The sequence below is a fragment of the Coregonus lavaretus genome (genome assembly GCF_964263955.1).
Source record: "Coregonus lavaretus genome assembly, chromosome: 40".
NCBI classification, from domain to species: Eukaryota; Metazoa; Chordata; class Actinopteri; order Salmoniformes; family Salmonidae; genus Coregonus; species Coregonus lavaretus.
In genome coordinates, this window is record NC_140027.1 from 7,236,992 (window position 1) to 7,256,653 (window position 19,662).

The following is a 19,662-nucleotide window of genomic DNA, read 5'->3' on the forward strand; positions in this document are numbered from 1 at the left end:
GTAGCTCACCAACCAGACTTGCTTGAGACACACATAAAACACTAAAGCCTACATATCTTAACTTTCCCTCAACCTTCCCAACCTTCCATGGCCTGTTGGGGAGATTGTGTAATCCCAGCCCATGTTTCCTAGGCAGGGATTAGCAATAATCCCCCCACACAAAGCGGGGGAGAGCCTACCTTCTCCCCAGCTTTGCTAATACTGCAACTACCTGCTGAGTCGCTTACTGAAACCCCCAAAGCAATGACAACCCACACAACCCAACACAAAGCCAAAGCCTCTGGTTATCGGTGAATGGTGAAAGCATTTTCCTCTCCCCATGTGTTGTGAACAGTTCCTGTTGCTGCCGCCTTTGAAAAGGCAATTCACCAGGGTATTTAAGATAACACTACCTAAAAAGGTGTTGAAACGAGGGAACGGGAAGTAAAAACGTTTGTAGCTCCCTCTCCCCGTGAATCGCTCTCAGCGATGCTTTTGTGCTCTTACATGATGTAATACACTGCAAATTCGCATTAAACTGCGAGACGGGCCCCTACAACCGGGGGGGGGATTGAATGTAGAATAAAGAAATGTGGCGTAATAATCTTTCCAATTATATTGAAATGGTAGGTGCGAGTCTGCCGGTTATGAAAATGGCTTTGTGCTAATGCCATTGACACAGAACACAGGCAGGGGATAAGAAAGAGGGGATTACGGGAGAGAGGGACGGCGGCTGAATAGGTGTAAGCAGCGCAGTATGCTAGAGCTTAGCTAACACTGACTGAGCTGATGGCAAGGTGCGTGTGTTATTGAAGTATAAAAAGGTGAGAACCTGGGAGAGAGAGGGAGGACGGGATTGGAGGTAGGGAAACGGAGAGAGAAAGAGAGCGCACAGTGAAGGAAGGTGTTGAAAGGAGAGAGAGAGAAAGAAGAGGGGGAATAGACAGGTGAGGTAAAGGAAAGGAGTGTGCTTCACCGGACCTGACCACTGTCTGGAGTCTGGACAATCTTAGTCTAGCAAGCTTCTCTCACCCAACAGACTTGGAGCTGATGTGGTGAAACTGGCGGGGCAGGCATAGAGAGTAATGCCAGGCAGTGAAATTAGATCATGGCTATCAATTGTCTGTCTTTTGCTCTAGTAAGGGGAGTATAGAAACCTTCTATGCTCTGGGTAGAAGTTGGCAGTAGGGACAGATCTAGGATCAGCTTACGCTCCCCTTCACCCTACTCCTGATAGCACTAAAGAAGTAGCCTAATAGTAACTAATGACATCCATTGCCTTATATGAAGTGTTTGATTGTGAGAGTACAACTTGTGCGTCAGAGTTACCATACACAGACAGCTTCACTTGAAAAGTGATTATCTAATTCCATTTCTATGGATTGCACTTCTCTAAAAGTGAAAGCCTCATTGAGCAATGCTTGAGCACAGCCAGCTATTAAACTAGGACACTAGGACACTTAAAAAACAAACTGATGACAGCATCGGCCAGTAAATCCAGGGGACAGAACACAAGCTGCTCTACCACCCACATGCTAAGGACATTGTTGTTTGACACTTTTATAAAACTCGAGAGCACCTGACAGTTCCCACACACACGCTGAAACACCTGCCATTGGCTGCCTGCTGGAGGCCTGGCTGTGTGTGTGTGTGTCTGTCTCCACAGAGAACACTAGATGAGAGGATCAGAGAGCTGACTGTTCGCATATGTTGTTTTTACCAGTAAGTGTGTACTAGTGTGCATGAATGAACATGTTTGTGTGAGAGTGAAAGAGAGAAATAATGTGTTTTGACACACAAGCCAGTTTAAAATCGGTGTGTGTGTGTTTTCTGATGCACAGGCCAGTGCTAACAGGCTGGGTAAAAATACCCCAGTCAATGAGACAGGGTCACCACAGGGCAGCCTGTCAATACAGTCAGAATGGCCAACATCTTAATTAGCTAGCTTCTCCCAGGTTTTTTTTTCTCACTCTCCATCCCTTTCTTTCTCATTCTCACTCATACTGAAAATATCATTTTAAGAGTGCATGTGCACAGGCTTAAAACAGTATTTTTTGGATGGGGATGTAGTGGGGGGGGGGGGGGGGGGGGGTATAGCAGTCTTGTATGAAGTTTATTCAACCCTCACTAACTGCCAATTCAAAGAGACACTTGTAAACAAGGAGCCGACTGTGTTCCTGAGGCATCTTCCAGGGAAAAGCTGTGTCACTGCTGCCAAGGGCAATGCTCTGGGCCAGGGCTTGATTGGAGAGTGTGCTCAGTTACCCAGAATAGTTAGAAGTCTATGTAAAAATAATGTAAACGGACCTGATGTTTAGAGAGGTTCTCTCTTGTTCTCTTTAAACAGGAAAGGTCCGGTTGAGGGCCTGATACTTCTCCCCAGGCCCGATACTGTTCCGTTCATTCACTATATAAGGACCTACCCACTGGTCTATACAATAGCCCAAAGGCATTAACAGTAAGCTGTAGGCTTAACGGTAGCCTATCCCATGTTTGATCTGCTACTTACATAACAGTAGCCTATTTGTTTCCAAATGGCTACAGTATTACACAGATAAAAAGGTTCAATAGATTTCCGATACATTCCAAACAACATTTCTGGTACTGTTGTGGTTCAGTTGTTCTTGGTCTTTTCAGTGAGAAAGGGGCTGGCTGGCGTGGGTACAGTATGTGACGCCATGCCCAGTGCCCACCAAGCCTAGTGCATGATGCCAGGGCTTTGCCAAGTGTGTGTGTGTGTGCAGATATGAGAGCGTGTGAGGCAAAGAGAGAGTGCTCATGACGTGCCCATCAGTGAGCGAGAGACCGAAACAGGGAGAGACAGAGAGAGAGAGACAGGCAGAGCGAGAAGGGCAGAGATAGAGAGAGAGAGAGAGCTGGAGGGTGGTCCTCCATGTCCCTTCTCTTCTCGCTCGCCAGCGGCCTCTGGTACGGTTCACTAGTCCTTCCTGACGACCCTGACCATATGCGAATATAAACAAGCTGTCCCTCGTGGTTAACAACCCCAAAAACATGCTCTTGGCTTGTCCCTCCACATGTATCTTCAGAAACATCAGTATCGCTGGCATCCCAAGGCTACAGTGTCTCTAGTAATGTTGGATATGTATGAACACAAAATGGAGCTGAAGTCTGAGTCTCTCAAGGTAAAGATATGGTTGCAGGTGAATTCATCAGACCATTTCTAGGGCCCTATAAAAATCTGTGTTGTGGAAAACGATGACGGAATCGCAGAATTCAGACATTAAAAGGGAATTCAACAATATACACTGCTCAAAAAAATAAAGGGAACACTAAAATAACACATCCTAGATCTGAATGTGTTATTTTAGTTGAATGTGCTGACAACAAAATCACACAAAAATTATCAATGGAAATCAAATTTATCAACCCATGGAGGTCTGGATTTGGAGTCACCCTCAAAATTAAAGTGGAAAACCACACTACAGGCTGATCCAACCTTGATGTAATGTCCTTAAAACAAGTCAAAATGAGGCTCAGTAGTGTGTGTGGCCTCCACGTGCCTGTATGACCTCCCTACAACGCCTGGGCATGCTCCTGATGAGGTGGCGGATGGTCTCCTGAGGGATCTCCTCCCAGACCTGGACTAAAGCATCCGCCAACTCCTGGACAATCTGTGGTGCAACGTGGCGTTGGTGGATGGAGCGAGACATGATGTCCCAGATGTGCTCAATTGGATTCAGGTCTGGGGAACGGGCGGGCCAGTCCATTGCATCAATGCCTTCCTCTTGCAGGAACTGCTGACACACTCCAGCCACATGAGGTCTAGCATTGTCTTGCATTAGGAGGAACCCAGGGCCAACCGCACCAGCTTATGGTCTCACAAGGGGTTTGAGGATCTCATCTCGGTACCTAATGGCAGTCAGGCTACCTCTGGCGAGCACATGGAGGGTTGTGCGGCCCCCCAAAGAAATGCCACCCCACACCATGACTGACCCACCGCCAAACCGGTCATGCTGGAGGATGTTGCAGGCAGCAGAACGTTCTCCACAGCATCTCAGACTCTGTCACGTCTGTTACGTGCTCAGTGTGAACCTGCTTTCAGCTGTGAAGAGCACAGGGCGCCAGTGGCGAATTTGCCAATCTTGGTGTTCTCTTGCAAATGCCAAACGTCCTACACGGTGTTGGGCTGTAAGCACAACCCCCACCTGTGGACGTCGGGCCCTCATACCACCCTCATGGAGTATGTTTCTGACCGTTTGAGCAGACACATGCACATTTGTGGCCTGCTGGAGGTCATTTTGCAGGGCTCTGGCAGTGCTCCTCCTGCTCCTCCTTGCACAATGGCGGAGGTAGCAGTCCTGCTGCTGGGTTGTTGCCCTCCAACGTCCTCCTCCACGTCTCCTGATGTACTGGCCTGTCTCCTGGTAGCGCCTCCATGCTCTGGACACTACGCTGAAAGACACAGCAAACCTTCTTGCCACAGCTCGCATTGATGTGCCATCCTGGATGAGCTGCACTACCTGAGCCACTTGTGTGGGTTGTAGACTCCGTCTCATGCTACCACTAGAGTGAAAGCACCGCCAGCATTCAAAAGTGACCAAAACATCAGCCAGGAAGCATAGGAACTGAGAAGTGGTCTGTGGTCACCACCTGCAAAACCAGTCCTTTATTGGGGGTGTCTTGCTAATTGCCTATAATTTCCACCTGTTGTCTATTCCATTTGCACAACAGCATGTGACATTTATTGTCAATCAGTGTTGCTTCCTAAGTGGACAGTTTGATTTCACAGAAGTGTGATTGACTTGGAGTTACATTGTGTTGTTTAAGTGTTCCCTTTATTTTTTTGAGCAGTGTATAAAAAATGTATTGAACTTAGTAGGAAATGAACTAAGGCAAGCATTAAATGGCGATAGCAGCCACCCGCATAGCAGATGTTTTGGCGGTGTGGGAGGTAGAACTGCATTGAAGCTGTCAAATTGGTGAGTACCCCACATCAGTGAGCACCCACTCGCGTTAGAAGTTCAGAACGAGAAAACAGCCTATATAGAAATAATTACGCTCAAATTGAAAAATCGTTAAACAAAATAATGAGGATTTCTATCATCCTAATTGAGGTGTAGAATACATCTCACATTCCTGTGTTCTAACTTGTAAACAAGGCTGCATGGGATCCTCTGTAGCTCAGCTGGTAGAGCACGGCGCTTGTAACACCAAGGTAGTGGGTTCGATCCCCGGGACCACCCATACACAAAAATGTATGCACGCATGACTGTAAGTCGCTTTGGATAAAAGCGTCTGCTAAATGGCATATTATTATTATTATTATTATTTCACCAATGGCAATATCCTCTAATAACAGGAGCCGCTTGTGGATTTCACAGCTCTAACACAGTTCCACCTCGACACCGCCAAAACAACCGCTATGCGGATGTCGGCTAAAGTGGTTCTGATCGAATAGAGCCCTAGATGTATTGAACTTATCAGAAAATTCATTACATTTGCCTAAGTTAATCACAAGACACAAACAAAATGCTTCAGTGATTCATATTTTCCTGCAACTTTCTGAAACGTTACAGGAATGCCCATCAGTGTGTGGTGTGTGCGGTGCGTGCGTATGTCTAGTCTACACTGTGTAGCCGTTAGCGATAATGTTAATGATAACCTGTTTTTTAACTGTACTGTTTTGTCTTTCACATGTTTTCTTCATTTTTCCCAGACCTCAAAAGTGGTCTCCTGATGTGGTTTAAGCATTGTTGTGGACTTAAAATATTTAAAAAAAAATGTTTTCTATTAAAAATAAATTGGTTTTGAGAGCGAAAAACTAAAAAACTGGAACCTGGAAAAACAAAATTGAGAAAACGGAATCAGGCAAAAAATCTAAACAGATTTCTATAGCAAGCCAAAGGTATTGTTTCAAGATGTAAGTAATAAAGATATAACCAATAGAAACTAGACAGAATAATGACAATCAGGGTCCCATTCTAAGTCACTTTCAGAATTCCATGGCCCCAGTGGAGGGGAATGGATTTAACATGCACATTTTAGGCTGAATCAATATGAGCTATATCGGTTCATTGACCCCTCATGCCATCCATGTTAAATAATGCACTCCTCACTTAACCGCCACTCAACTTCCTAAACAGGCCCTCATTGTCTTTGAATGAGCTACACGGCCATGACAACGACTGCCCGCCACACAGGGATCTTGTTCCACTGCTTTGGTTACATGTCCGACGCAGCTAGTCAACCTTGGCTGTTGGCACAGTCAGTAATTACGGCTACAGGTAGGCTACAATGTTAATTTCATCTCCCTATGACTGAGCCAACACCCAGAGCCATTTGGGTCTGCCACTGACTACCAAGTTGAACCAAGGGTTCAAGAGTTCACGCAGTTGTAAACACAAAAAGGTAACTCAAGCTATAATTACAGACATAACAATTGCAGTTCTCCTTTGAGGGGGCATGGTCTACATTGGCTAGGCTAATTATTGTGATATGGGAGCTTAGTTACAACTTAGAAACATGGAGCAGTTTTAATTCCTGTACCAGGGTCAGAACTATGCACTGAAAAAAGGGGTAGTGTACAACAGTTTTTATGGGTACAACATATTTTCCTGACACTGTTGACGAAGGCAATAATTTAAGGTGGACATGTTTCAAATTCAACAATATAAAAACACAAGATGGAACAATATGAACTCTATCAATGTTAATTTCATCTCCCTATGACTGAGCCAACACCCAGAGCCATTTGGGTCTGCCACTGACTACCATCGCAGTGCTAACTGTGTCACTAGAGATCCTGGTTCGAATCCAGGCTCTGTCGCAGCCGGCCGCGACCGGGAGACTCATGGGCGGCGCACAATTGGCCCAGCGTCGTCCAGGGTAGGGGAGGGAATGGCCGGCCGGGATGTAGCTCAGTTGATAGAGCATGGCGTTTGCAACGCCAGGGTTGTGGGTTCGATTCCCACGGGGGGCCAGTATAAAAAAATATGTATTCACGAACTGTAAGTCGCTCTGGATAAGAGCGTCTGCTAAATGACTAAAATGTAAATGTAAATGTATCAAACATTTGTGTAAAACTGACTGGATTTACTAGTTTTGGCACAGTAAAACAATGTATTTTACAACTCTTGGATGAATCACTCCCTGAGTGTTATTAAAACACATTTTGATGCGTCTGTTATTCAGATGCTAACTGAAACTCATTCCAAAACAACTTCATTCTGATGAGGTGCAGGTGGAAAACTCAGATCTGTGTCTAATTGGCTGTGGATGCAGACACCAGATGTTACACCAGGTGCTACGTAAGAAAGCCTACTCAAGTTTATCATATTCAACTAGTCTACTTCAAGCAAACCTAGGAGTTTTCTAGCTTTCTAGCTGTGTTAAGAAGCCTCGTTATGTTTAGCTGAGTTGAATGAGTGGCTCCGGCAGCAGTCTGCCTGTCTAAGCTTTGTGGGCATCCATCTCAAATCAAACCAAGGTTTATTGGTCGCGTACACAGTTTAGCAGATGTTACAGTGGGTGCAGCGAAATGCTTATGTTATTAGCTCCAAGAAAGGCAGTAAAATGTCCAACAAGTACACAAATAATAATAAATATTAAAAACATTTGAATTACTGTAACCGTAATTCAAATGCAAATCTATACATACATATGTATATACACCAGATGAATTTACACAAGATATACTAAGAATGATATGTACAACAGTAGATATATTAGAGTGAGCTATGTCAAGAATCAAGTATATAAATAAATATGTGGTGAGTATAATCAGTGTAACTAAAATGCAATGTACAGTAGTAGAAATATTAGAATGAGGAGAATACAGTATTTAAATACACAGTACAAAAGCCCATTGCAAAATGGATAGAATTGCAGGAAATTAACTTCTGGACCAGAGTCCGGAATGTAAAATATATATATATATATATATATATATATATATATATATATATATATATATATATATATATATATATATATATATATATATATATATATATATATATATATATATATATATATATATATATATATGAGTGAATGGTGTGTGTATACACAGTATCAGGGCTCTACAGTGCGACCATTTTACTCTCATTTGCATCTAAATATTTAGCGTAGAGCCCCCTAGTATGGACAGTACGTGAATAGAAAAGGTGTGTACAGCAGTAGTTATATAGGATGAGCAATGACTAGTATATACATATGAAGTGGGTAAAACAGTATGTAACATTATTAAAGTGACCAGTGTTCAATGACTATGTACATAGGGCAGCTGTCTCTAAGATGCAGGGTAAAGTACCGGGTGGTAGCCGGCTAGTGACAGAGTCTAAGGTTCAGGGCAGGGTACTGGGCGGAGGCCAGCTAGTGTTGACTGTTTAACAGTCTGATGGCCTGGAGATGGAAGCTGTTTTTCAGTCTCTCGGTCCCAGCTTTGATGCACCTGTACTGTCTCTGCCTTCTACATGGTAGCGGAGTGAACAGGCTGTGGCTCGGGTGGCTGAGGTCCTTGATGATCTTCTTGGCGTTTCTGTCCAGCCGTCTACTGCTGCAGTGTCCACCAACACTGGCTCTATTCCCTCCAACTTTGCTCCCACTTGGCTAACGGACACGCTCAATCATCCAGACACACAAGCGCACACACACACACGCAGTCCTACACAGTCGCATACAAGTGAAAGCGGACACACACCTAAGAGAGTGGAAGCCTAACTGGGATCTGCAGATGTTGGTTTTTTTCTCCTTGGCAGACAACACATGCCAGATCTCTGCCTGGCTGCCTTATCTGTCTGGAGTAATTGGGTTTTCCTGCCACTTCGACACAGTTCCACAACAGCCAACTTCCAAGGCAACCGTACGCAACAGCACACAACAGTGCTGAAGAAGAACTGTTACCTAGCTAGACAGACTGTAGAAAAATGAGGAATAAACCAACATACAAGAACAATCAATAGTCTGTGGTACTGCACTGCTAATAACGCTGTATGTAGCAGAAACCAAATGGGGCTAGACATTGCTAAACTGACTTAATGATTAACTCTGGTACTTTGATCGATAGAGAAAGTGACTAATGCTCGGAACCAGAACTCAAGCCCTGGCGCAACTAATCACAGCTTGCCTCGCCATCTCCATTTTTAAAAGTGATAGACATTGGCTTGAATTCGGAAGTATCATTTATACTCTGTCTATATTTATTTCCCTCCCACCCTCCTATCAGCTGTTTCTCATGGTAAACAAGTGATTGTATCCTGGAGGTAAGGGATGATGGATGGGCCTGTTGCTGGGTACGGAGACGATGCCTGACCCACCTCTGTTATCGCTCATAGCTGACAGGTTGACGTTTCTGTAATGGTCATTACTTCTGAGGGACATCCGAGGGCATTGACCCTGTCTGCACAAACAACTGTCTTCAGATACCTGGGGAAAAGACAAGAGCGCTCTCAGGAGGACAAGGAATCACTGAGCTATGAAGACAAAATGAATAGCTGCCATATTGGCATGGGTCTGTTAACAGAATGGACCGTGTGATCCGCTGTGCTCAGAAGTCTTGGCCAGGTGTCTTCAGTTGCTGTCCAGTAGACCAATTGACTGGTCGAAATTATAAAACGTGTATTTTTCCATATATAGACATCCTATGTGTTTTAAGCGCACTGTTTAATTAAATAATGAAGACACACAGATGACTAGAAGGAGTCCAACCGCAATTGTCCAACCGCAATTGATTTGATCTGACCGTTTGGAACAACGTAAACAACACTAAATCAATTAAGCGTACCAGAGACTGTTGTAACGAGCCTTTATTACAGCAAAGACTAAAAAAAGTTGCATGCATTCGTGAATGCAATTGCCGACATGGAACGGTTTATTTATTGTTTACGCTAATTATTCAAGGGTCGCTCTGTTATTTTATTGTAAAACTAAAATGCATGATTGTATTTCAAATCATGAATGACGCGTATGCTGTGTGATGACACGAACGAATGAATGATTGATACAGTAGCCTATATAGCCTATGTAAGTTACGGTATTAAGAGTAAACAGGATGAGCTCTTAGGCCCACAGCTCGATGATGGTTATACACAAGGCTGCTATTCTAAGCCTACTAATGATAATGACATTAATGATCATTATAATAATAACAACAATAAGGAGATTAAGAAAAAGGAGGGTTATTAAGTTATTGTTATGATAAATATAATTTTTCTGACAATTTGGAAGGGTGTAAACAACACTAAAACAATTATAAGTAATACCAGAGAGGCTGTTCTAACGGGAAAAAAAGTGTAAAGCCTTAATTAAAGCATAGCAAAATTGTTTATCTGATATGTGGTTGCATGAGGCTTGGTGCTCACAGAATTAGTAGGCTATTAAACAAACACTCAAACAGGCAACACAAGCAGGATCTGTCTTATTTCTGTAGCTAGATATACACTACATGACCAAAAGTATGTGGACACCTGCTCGTCGAACATCTCATTCCAAAATCATGGGCATTAATATGGAGTTGGTCCTGTCTTTACTGCTATAACAGCCTCCACTCTTCTGGGAAGGCTTTCCACTAGATGTTGGAACATTTCTGCGGGGACTTGCTTCCATTCAGCCACAAGAGCATTAGTGAGGTCGGGCACTGATGTTGAACGATTAGGCCTGGCTCGCAGTCGGCGTTCCAATTCATCCCAAAGGTGTTCGATGGGGTTGAGGTCAGGGCTCTGTGCAGGGCAGTCAAGTTCTTCCACACCGATCAGCAAAGCATTTCTGTATGGACCTTGCTTTCTGCACAGGGGCATTGTCATGCGGGAACAGGAAAGGGCCTTCCCCAACCTGTTGCCACAAAGTTGGAAGCACAGAATCGTCTATAATGTCATTGTATGCTGTACTGTTAAGATTTCCCTTCACTGGAAATAAGGGGTCTTGCCCGAACCATGAAAAACAGCCCCAGACCATCATTCCTCCTCCAAACTTTACAGTTGGCACTATGCAGTCGGGCAGATAGCGTTCTCCTGGCATCCGCCAAACCCAGATGATTCGTCCTTCGGACTGCCAGATGGGGAAGCGTGATTCATCACTCCAGAGAACGCGTTTCCACTGCTCCAGTTCAATGGCGGTGAGCTTTACACCACTCCAGCCGACGCTTGGCATGGCGTATGGTGACCTTAGGCTTGTGTGCGGCTGCTCGGCGATGGAGCAATGGAGACGAACATTTCTTGTGTTGGCGTTGCTTCCAGAGGCAGTTTGGAACTCGTTAGTGAGGGTTGCAACTGAGGACAAACAATTTCTACGCGCTACACGCTCCAGCACTCGGTGGTCCTGTTCTGTGAGCTTGTGTGGCCTACCACTTCACGGCTGAGCCGTTGTTGCTCCTAGACGTTTCCACTTCACAATAACATCACTTAAGGTTGACCGTGGCAGCTCTAGCAGGGCAGAAATTTGACGAACTGACTTGTTGGAAAGGTGGCATCCTATGACGGTGCCACGTTGAAAGTCACTGAGCTCTTCAGTAAGACCATTCTACTGCCAATGTTTGTCTATGGAGATTGCATGGCTGTGTACTCGATTTTACACACCTGTCAGCAACGGGTGTGGCTGAAATAGCTGAATCCACTAATTCGAAGGGGAGTCTACATACTTTTGTATAAACAGTGCATTCGAAATGTATTCAGACACCTTCACGTTTTCCAAATTTTGTTAAGTTACAGCCTTATTCTAAAATTGATTAAATATTTTGTTTTTTCTCAATCTACACACAATACCCCATAATGACAAAGCGAAAACAGATTTTTAGAAATGTTGGCAAATTTGTAAAATTTTTTAAACAGAAATACCTTATTTACATAAGAATTCAGACCCTTTGCTATGAAACTCAAAATTGAGCTCAGGTGCATCCTGTTTCCATTGATCATCCTTGAGATGTTTCAACAACTTGATTGGAGTCCACCTGTATATAATTGAATTGACTAGACATGATTTGGAAAGGCACACACCTGTCTATATAAGGTCCCACAGTTGACAGTGCATGTCATAGCAAAAACCAAGCCATGAGGTCGAAGGAATTGTCCGTAGAGCTCCGAGACAGGATTGTGTCGAGGCACAGATCTGTGGAAGGGTACCAAAAATATATTTGCAGCATTGAAGGTCCCCAAGAACACAGCAGCCTCCATCATTCTTAAAGGGAAGAAAGTTTGGAACCACCAAGACTATTCCTAGAGCTGGCCTTGGTCAGGTAGGTGACCAAGAACCCGATGGTCACTCTGACAGAGCTCCAGAGTTCCTCTGTGGAGATGGGAGAACCTTCCAGTAGGACAACCATCTCTGCAGCACTCCACCAATCAGGCCTTTATGGTAGAGTGGCCAGACGGAAGCCACTCCTCAGTAAAAGGCACATGACAGCCTGCTTGGAGTTTGCCAAAAGGCACCTAAAGGACTCTCAGACCATGAGAAACAAGATTCTCAGGCCTGATGAAACCAAGATTGAACTCTTTGGCCTGAATGCCAAGCGTCACGTCTGGATCAAACCTGGCACCATCCCTACTGTGAAGCATGGTGGTGCCAGCATCATGCGGTGGGGATGTTTTTCAGCGGCAGGGACTGGGAGACTAGTCAGGATCGAGGGAAAGATGAATGGAGCAAAGTACAGAAAGATCCTTGATGAAAACCTACTCCAGAGTGCTCAGGACCTCAGACTGGGGGGGAAGTTTCACCTTCCAACAGGACAACGACCCTAAGCACACAGACAAGACAAAGCAGGAGTGGCTTCGGGACAAGTCTCTGAATGTCCTTGAGTGGCCCAGTCAGAGGCCGGACTTGAACTCGATCGATCGTCTCTGGAGAGACCTGAAAATAGCTGTGCAGCGACGCTCCCCATCCAACCTGACAGAGCTTGAGAGGATCTGCAGAGAAGAATGGGAGAAAGTCCCCAAATACAGGTGAGCTAAGCTTGTAGCGTCATACCCAAGAAGACGAGGCTGTAATCGCTGCCAAAGGTGCTTCAACAAAGTACTGAGTAAAGGGTCTGAATACTTATGTAAATGTAATTTCTATTTTTTATTTGTAATAAATGTGCAAACATTTCTAAAAACCTGTTTTTGCTTTGTCATTATGGGCTATTGTGTGTAGATTGATGAGGGGGGAAAAAACGATTTAATAAATTTTTGAATAAGGCTGTAACGTAACAAAATGTGGAAAAAGTTAAGGGGTCTGAATACTTTCCGAATGTACTGTATAGTGTATCTGGATGATTTATAAAGCCAGGCACATTTAACAGTTAGGCTGTTGATTATTGACCTAATTAAGTTGGGGTATCCTCTCTCCTCACTTTTCTTAGATAATTAAGGCAAGGGCTGTTTTCTCGTTTCCTAACTCCACTGCTGCCTCCGCCGCATTGTTCTCAACACCAATATGCTGGGTAACTTTGCTATTATACACATAGCAACATGGTCTAGAAAAAGTAGCCAATTCAACAGCGCACTGATGTTTCAGAATCGCAGACAGCGACCGCTATCCAACGTAGGAGAAAGCGCATTTGTTATAAAATATTATTTTTATTAGTGTTGCACCATTGTTCTTATGTAATATAACCATATACAATTTCAGTAGTGCATGTCTTAGAGTGATGAACTGTGCCATCCCCACGGCCTCCACAATGGATTAGTCCACCCAAACAGGCACGATTCATACAGTCCTGCACACCATTCATTATTTTTAGTTTTTGCTACTGCTCGACTAAAGAAATCTCGGTCGACCAACAGCCTATCGACCAGTCGACTAAATGGGGTCAGCCCTACTGTACAGACAGAGTCATCCACAGTGACACCCCAGTGAGACATTATAGACCCACCACATCCACCATCCTGCTGTTTGATTAAAGGCCCTGTCCATCCATCGGTACACACTGATCTCAGTACAGGGGCTCCTCCAGAAGCTCGACCCTCGGTGCCCCGTGTGAGAACAGTGGACCTAATTGAGCAACTATTCATCGCCTCTCGATAACTGAATAGGACTATAAATCCCTGTTGTTCACCAGAAGCTGCCTGAGTTTGACAGAGACAATGATCAACATTTCTGTAAATGTGCCAGACCGTGTCTGTCATTTTCATCTGGGTAAGCCCACTGTCTCCCGGGAAGAATGTCGGTCTTGCCAAGAGGAGAATAATGGTGATAGAAACGGCCGATGACTAGCATCAAGCATATTTCAAAACAGATTACTCAAGCACTGGCACTTCTGCCTCCATTTCTCACACCAGTCTCTGCATAGAACACATTCCATAGAACACATTCCATATGCACAAATCACAACAATGAGTCATTGTGAAACATCGCTAAGTATTTTTCCCCATAAGAGACAACCTGAGAAGTGGGATTGATTTACATAACTCGTTATTTTTTTGGGTTGCACTGCAGATGAAGGTTCAGTTAGCCTAAGTGCCTAATGCTACAACTGTTGTCTGTCTGATCTGATAAGAGAGTGCATTTTATGAGGCTACTAGGGCAATGGGAAACAAGGCCAAAAGAAATGCCTGTTTATTGAACCATTGCGTCCTCCTGCCTTAATCCCAGTCAAACCTGTTTAGATCAAAACCAACAACAATGCCATTCCATGGAGTTAAACTTCACCAGCTTTGACCTGGATTTGCATAGACATGCTCAGTGCTGAGTCAACAGGGTGTAATCCGTAGGCCCAGCATAAAGCTGTGATAAGCAGCACATTTTCCCAGTCTCATGACACTCTCACACACAATAACACACTGCAGTGTGGTATTACCAGCATTCTACAGGGAGGCCTCTGCACTGTGGAGAGAACAGCCAACACACACCTGTTCTATGACATTGCAAAACAGGATAGATGGAGATCCTTCATCAGTCACAACAAGCATGGAGTGTTCGGCTTGAAAAAAGACATAACATTTCAGCCTGTACTCAAATCTGTTACTGCTAACTTATGTAGCGGGTCCCTATCCGGCCTAAAATTAACGTGAGACCAAAGACTTCGACCAGATGACCACGTGTCAATGTGGTCAAAGTGAACAGTCGCCACGACTACCAGAGGGAACTCAAACAGATTTGTTTCATGGCAGCTTTTGCCTGACAGGAACAGAAGGCTTGTTTGATTTTCCTCTCTCCTGTATATCAGACATCCATTTCACTATGCCTCCGGTTTTGCTGTAGATAGACAGGTGTGACTGCTCTTTCTGATGCACCTGCTACACACATTAGGCTAAGCTTAGTGAGCCTTAAACAGATGCTTAGGCACTCTCTCCTTTCTCTCACTCTCTTTCTCGCATTCACACGTTTCTACGTTTAACCTGACACATAAATCTAGAAGATTTCACACTACTCAAGGCCATGTCTCTTGTGTGGATTATGTTTTGTTTTTTTAAACACACAGCTGAGAACAACTATTCTATTAATAGCCTTAGTGTTAGGCTGTGTGTCGCGAGAGTGAAGTAAAGGATGTACAGCCGGAATTAGTAGAATTTGATTTCAGAATTTGCCTAACGGTAGCTTGCCTAGCACAAACAATATTGTATTGAGTATACATGAGGAGGCCCCTTGAAATGACTCATGCTAGAGGGCAGTGTAAAAAGGGTGCAACCCAACCGTGGATCATTAACCAATGACACTGTACCCAAACCGTTACCATGGTGAAATACGATTTTGAGAGGTAGCACAAAATATCAGGACATCGCATAATGATCAATAGCACAAACAGATAAGCCCTTACACATAGGCCTATGGGAAACTCCATGGAATAAATACACCTTGTATATGCAAAATAGGGAGGCCTAGCCTAGACCTACAACAACTGCAACAGGCTGCTAAACCAAACATTCTTTCTTGGGATACATTTGTTTAAGGAAAATGGTTTGTTTAGGACTTGTTTATCACCTTGAAGGCATAGGCTCCAGAGACCGGGTGGGTGTCTGGCTCCAAGGCTACGACTGCTCCAGAAACATTATCACAGTGCTGAATGGCAGCCACAGACAGCCATTTACTTTTCACTTGGACAATTAGTCAAATCCATGTCAAGGTACCTGACAAATACCACAGGTCTGCTCAAAAAGACTAACAGCAGAGTGTAGGTTGCCCTCCTCTCAGCAGCAGTGAAATCAGTGATGACTTTTATGTCCTTGTATTTGTTTGGGCTGAAAAGAAACATACAGATCTGTGGAGGCTGCTGATGGAAGGACGGCTCATAATAATGGCTGGAAAGGAGAGAATGGAATGGCGTCAAACACATATTTGATACCATTCCACTCCTTCTGCTCCAGCCATTACCACAAGCCCTGTGTGCCTTATTATGGTTCGACTAGAACCTGTCCTTGACTGCTGCTGGAACCAAAGGCTGTGTATTACAGAAATCAGTGTGCACTGTCTCTCTTTCTCCTTAGCTTTTATTTTCCTCTATCTCTCTCTCAAAGGTCAGTTGTGTCACAGAGAATGGATCAATAATCAGTTCAAATTTACTGGCAAAATGCTTACCTCGTATCCTCAGTGCCATTCAATCCAGCATCGTCTCAGCGTCTGCATTCGGCTATGTAGAGTCGACTCACATGTCCATAGTGTTCAATGATCTGCTAAAGAGAACAAATCAACAATGATCATATAGATATACAGTACCAGTCAAAAGTTTGGACACACTCATTCAGGGTTTTTTCTTTATTTTTACTATTTTCTACATTGTAGAACAATAGTGAAGACATCAAAACTATGAAATAACACATATGGAAAATGTATGCACTCACTAACTGTAAGTCGCTCTGGATAAGAGTGTCTGCTAAATGACTATAATGTAAAAATATGGAATCATGTATTAACCAAAAAAGTGTTAAACAAATCAAAATATATTTTATATTTGAGATTCTTCAAATAGCCACCCTTTGCCTTGACAGCTTTCCACACTCTAGGCACTCTCTCAAACAGCTTCACCTGGAATGCTTTTCCAACAGTCTTGAAGGAGTTCCCACATATGCTGAGCACTTGTTGGCTGCTTTTCCTTCACTCTGCCATCCGACTCATCCCAAACCATCTCAATTGGGTTGAGGTCGGGGGATTGTGGAGGCCAGGTCATCTGATACAGCACTCCACCACTCTCCTTCTTGGTAAAATAGCCCTTACACAGCCTGGAGGTGTGTTGGGTCATTATCCTGTTAAAAAACTAATGATAGTCCCACTAAGCCCAAACCAGATGGGATGGCATATTGCTGCAGATGCTGTGGTAGCCATGCTGGTTAAGTGTGCCTTGAATTCTAAATAAATCACAGACAGTGGTCACCAGCAAAGCACCCCCACACCATAACACCTCCTCCTCCATGCTTTACGGTGGGAACTACACATGCGGAGATCATCCATTCACCCACACCGCGTCTCACAAAGACACGGCGGTTGGAACCAAAAATCTCAAATTTGGACTCCAGACAAATTTCCACCGGTCTAATGTCCATTGTTCGTGTTTCTTGGCCCAAGCAAGTCTCTTCTTCTTATTGGTGTCGTTTAGTAGTGGTTTCTTTGCAGCAATTCGACCATGAAGGCCTGATTCACGCAGTCTCCTTTGAACATTTGATGTTGAGATGTGTCTATGACTCATGAGAGCCAGTTTCATCATAGAGCTTGATGGTTTTTGCGACTGCACTTGAAGAAACGTTCAAAGTTCTTGAAATGTTCCGTATTGACTGACCTTCATGTCTTAAAGTAAAGTAATGATGGACTGTCGTTTCTCTTTGCTTATTTGAGCTGTTCTTGCCATAATATGGACCTGGTCTTTTACCAAATAGGGCTATATTCTGTATACCCCCCTACCTTGTCACAACACACTGATTGGCTCAAATGCATTAAGAAGGAAAGAAATTCCACAAATAAACTTTTAACGAGGCACACCTGTTAATTGAAATGGATCCAGGTGACTACCTCATGAAGCTGGTTGAGAGAATGCCAAGAGTGTGCAAAGCTGTCATCAAGGCAAAGGATGGCTATTTGAAGAATCTCACACATATTATGATTTGTTTAACACTTTTTTGGTTACTACATGATTCCATATGTGTTATTTCATAGTTTTGATGTCTTCACTATTATTCTACAATGTAAAAAATTGTAAAAATAAAGAAAAACCCTTGAATGAGTAGGTGTGTCCAAACTTTTGACTGGTAGTGTATGTACATCACACGTGCGCAATCGCACAACACACACACTAATTTAAATGTCACGTTGGACTTGCCACACACAAATCCTTTAGTCAAATGTTGTGTAACTATGTGGTTTGCATCATGTTGTCATCACTCAAACATTTGCTCAGGTGAGAAATGTTTCCAACGATGTATTTCAATTAGCCAACAGTCTTCATTTGAGATAACTGTTGGCCACAACAGTATAACTAACTACTGTACGTATGCAATGACTAACGTTACCCACCTGGCTTAATAATAAAATAATATGCCATTTAGCAGACGCTTTTATCCAAAGCGACTTACAGTCATGCGTGCATACATTTTTTTGTGTATGGGTGGTCCCGGGGATCGAACCCACTACCTTGGCGTTTCAAGCGCCGTGCTCTACCAGCTGAGCTACAGAGGACTGCTTCTTAGTTGCTTCAAAGAACAGGTTAAAACATATGAAAGTAACGTTCTGATTCTGTTATGTTTAGAACTATAAGGAAACACGGGCAATGTTTGATCAATTAGTAAGCTTATGTTGCATAATAATCCATTCATACACTGCTATCTTTGACAGCTAACAGTAACGTTAGCTCGCTAGCGTTTAGCTTTGGGTGAAACAAAGCCCTAGCAAACTCCCTAGTTTAGTTTGGGATGCAACTAAACCTAATGACTAGCTAATTTAGCTAGTTACTAGTAGCTAGCTAGCTGTCTCAAAACAACTCTCGCTTTTACATTTCAACATTCACTCTTGTGAAACCCCTGATTGAAATTGTTTGTTTAACAAAATAACAACGAAGTTGTTTGTGAAAAACAATATTTGTAAACCGCTGGCTACGTGACATTTCTCGACAACAAAGCAAAGGTGTCAAAACTGAAACTCCAATAAAGAGGTGTGTTTTGCATAAACAAGCGCGACCTTACCGTGTCCCGAGTTCATAATCTCTCGAGCAAGCAGGATTACAAAATCCACTGAATGAAGATGGACAGTAACAAAACGTTGTATTGTTATCACTTCCACGTACTGCGTCGTTGTCTGAGCCTCATTTCTTGCCCAGCCTGTTGACAGCTGAACGCTGGAAGCACAGAGTTCCTGAGTGAAAAAAACCCATGAACGTCTCCCAAGGCTAGAGTAATCAAAGTCGATAAGTAGGATCATCAACCCGAGCGCTCGCGCGTTCGGGGATTGATTATACAGAAATTATGGGATTGTTTTTATTTTTTATTTTAGGCCTATAAAATGGACTTGAAATAGATGTCACAAATAAAAAGGTTACGAAAAATGTTCAATGAAAATGACATAGGCCTTTAGGTTATAACTGGAGCACAGTTAGAGCACACAGATACACTTTGTAACTTCGGTCTTTGTCTTTCCACTGTGGATTGTCTCATAATTCTACAAAAAATAAGTAAAAATTGTTCTTGACTATCTAGCCATCAAACACAGTAACATGCACACTAAATGCACAGCATTCACTTGAAATGATGCATCAGTGATTCTCTTGATTTCAAAGAGTAGATTATTATTTGTGTCATTGAATCCATTGGAAAAATATACATAACTTGTGTG

The 19,662-nt window shown here is 43.4% G+C and overlaps 1 protein-coding gene across 4 annotated transcripts in view; it reads right to left on the reverse strand.

Moving 5' to 3' along the window:
• The window catches only part of LOC311113512 (testis-expressed protein 2-like), a 60,748-nt gene extending 41,563 nt beyond the window's left edge, over window positions 1–19,185 (reverse strand). For 2 of the 4 annotated variants that reach the window (XM_084156748.1, XM_084156745.1), the window contains exons 1-2: window positions 19,017–19,185; window positions 16,426–16,520 (exon numbers count right to left, since the gene is read on the reverse strand). The gene's annotated coding sequence lies outside the window, so the exon portion shown is untranslated. Of the gene's footprint in view, window positions 1–9,257; window positions 10,428–16,425; window positions 16,521–19,016 lie in introns of those variants that run through there. The other 2 variants (XM_084156746.1, XM_084156747.1) reach the window with 2 other exon arrangements.
• Window positions 19,186–19,662: the final 477 nt, after the last annotated feature.